At 37.9% G+C, this 2500-nt stretch overlaps 1 long non-coding RNA gene across 1 annotated transcript in view; it reads right to left on the bottom strand.

Moving 5' to 3' along the window:
• Positions 1 to 2500, bottom strand: part of LOC137648554 (uncharacterized) — a 334179-nt gene that overhangs the window by 320265 nt on the left and 11414 nt on the right. The gene's annotated exons all lie outside the window — the stretch shown is intronic.

Genomic DNA, 2500 nt, shown 5'->3' with positions numbered 1-2500 from the left:
CAAAGAAAATAAAAGGGGAGGAATGTACCGACTCTGTGACAACAACAACGAGAATGGAAGTATAAAAGGTCCATCTAAACCCCTACATGCCACGCCATCGAAGTTCGCATTGCCGCGAGTCACTTGTATTGTATGATAAATTCGCGGAGGAATCCGATACGGGCGCCGGAGAGCGTTTGAAGCCGTGTGGCTGGGGCTACCTGAAGCCAGCATCAGTCCGGCCTGGCTCCTCCTCCTCCTCCTCCACAAGGGCGTCATGACGTTTTGAAAGAGAACACAAAAGGTGAATCCCGATTTTGATTGGGGAGGCGAGGCATAGGGGACACTATTCTATTCTCGCTCACCATTTTCAAATGGGGATGGACAAATAGATGCATCAGTGTCATGAAGGGTAAGATTGGAAGGGTAATGCTGTATGTTTAAACTGATTCGTACAATTTCGCTGGATGTCTGCATCTCTTGCTTGTTTGTACATTTGTTTGTTTTGACCTAGATTCTATGGGACTTGAAAAATCAAGACTTTCAAACCTAATTGTTGGAAGTACATACAACGGAATATGATGGATATTAACAAATATAAACAATGGAGTTGGAATTTTAGGATTTCATGATTTTAATAAATTGTACCATTCCAATATGGAGGCACAGAATATATACTGTACTCTGAAGCATTAAGCTTTGACACAGAGGCATTGCATATACTCAGGGACATTAAAAATGTACCCGAGGCATTGAGCATATACTCTGAGGTATTGAAAATATAACCATGGCATTAAGCATACACTCTGGGGCATTAAAAATGTGCCCCAAGGCATTAAACATTATTTTGAGGCATTAAAAATGTACCCAAAGGCATTAGAATGTACCTAGAGGCATTGAAAATGTACCTAGAGGCATTGAAAATGTACCCAAAGGCATCAAAATGTACCTAGAGGCATTGAAATGTACCCATAGGCATTAAAATGTACCTAGAGGCATTGAAAATGTACCCAAAGGTATTAAAATGTACCTAGAGGCATTGAAAATGTACCCAAAAGCATTAAAATGTACCTAAAGGCATTAAAAATGTACCTAGAGTCATCGAAAATGTACCCAAAGGCATTAAAATGTACCTAGAGGCATTGAAAATGTACCCAAAGACATTAAAATGTACATAGAGGCATTGAAAATGTACCCAAACTATTTAAAATGTACCTAGAGCCATTGAAAATGTACCCAAACGCATTAAAACATACCTAGAGGCATTGAAAATGTATCCAAAGGCATTAGAATGTACATAGAGGCATTGAAAATGTACCCAAACTAATTAAAATGTACCTAGAGGCATTGAAAATGTACCCAAAGGCATTAAAATGTACTTAGAGGCATTGAAAATGTACCCAAAGGCATTAGAATGTGCCTAGAGGCATTGAAATGTACCCAAAGGCAATTAAAATGTACCTAGAGGCATTGAAAATGTACCCAAACGCATTAAAATATACCTAGGGGCATTGAAAATGTATCCAAAGGCATTAGAATGTACATAGAGGCATTGAAAAGGTACCCAAACTAATTAAAATGTACCTAGAGGCATTGAAAATGTACCCAAAGGCATTAAAATGTACCTAGAGGCATTGAAAATGTACCCAAAGGCATTAGAATGTGCCTAGAGGCATTGAGATGTACCCAAAGGCATTAAAAATGTACCTAGAGGCATTGAAAATGTACCCAAAGGTATTAAAAATTTATTAAAATGTACCTAAGGGCATTGAAATGTACCTAGCTAGAGGCATTGAAAATGTACCCAAAGGCATTAAAATGTACCTAGAGGCATTGAAAATGTACCCAAAGGTATTAAAATGTACCTAGAGGCATTGAAATGTACCTAGAGGCATTGAAAATGTACCCAAAGGAATTAAAATGTACCTAGAGGCATTGAAATGTACCCAAAGGCATTGAAAATGTACCCAAAGGTATTAAAATGTACCTAGAGGCATTGAAAATGTACCCAAAGGCATTAAAATGTACCTAGAGGCATTGAAATGTACCCAAAGGCATTGAAAATGTACCCAAAGGCATTAAAATGTACCTAGAGGCATTGAAATGTACCCAAAGGCAATGAAAATGTACCCAAAGGTATTAAAATGTACCTAGAGGCATTAAAATGTACCTAGAGGCATTGAAAATGTACCCAAAGGCATTAAAATGTACCTAGAGGCATTGAAATGTACCCAGAGGCATTGAAAATGTACCTAAGGGCATTGAAATGTACCTAGCTATAGCCTTAAAATGTACCCAAAGGCATTAAAAAGTACCTAAGGGCATTGAAATATACCTAGAGGCATTGAAAATGTACCCAAAAGCATTAAAATGTACCTAGAGGCATTGAAATGTACCCAAAGGCATTGAAAATGTACCCAAAGGTATTAAAATGTACCTAGAGGCATTGAAAATGTACCCAAAGGCATTAAAATGTACCTAGAGGCATTGAAATGTACCCAAAGGCATTGAAAATGTACCC

The sequence above is a fragment of the Palaemon carinicauda genome, chromosome 10 (genome assembly GCF_036898095.1).
Source record: "Palaemon carinicauda isolate YSFRI2023 chromosome 10, ASM3689809v2, whole genome shotgun sequence".
NCBI classification, from domain to species: domain Eukaryota; kingdom Metazoa; phylum Arthropoda; class Malacostraca; order Decapoda; family Palaemonidae; genus Palaemon; species Palaemon carinicauda.
This window is presented reverse-complemented; position numbering and strand designations above follow the sequence as displayed.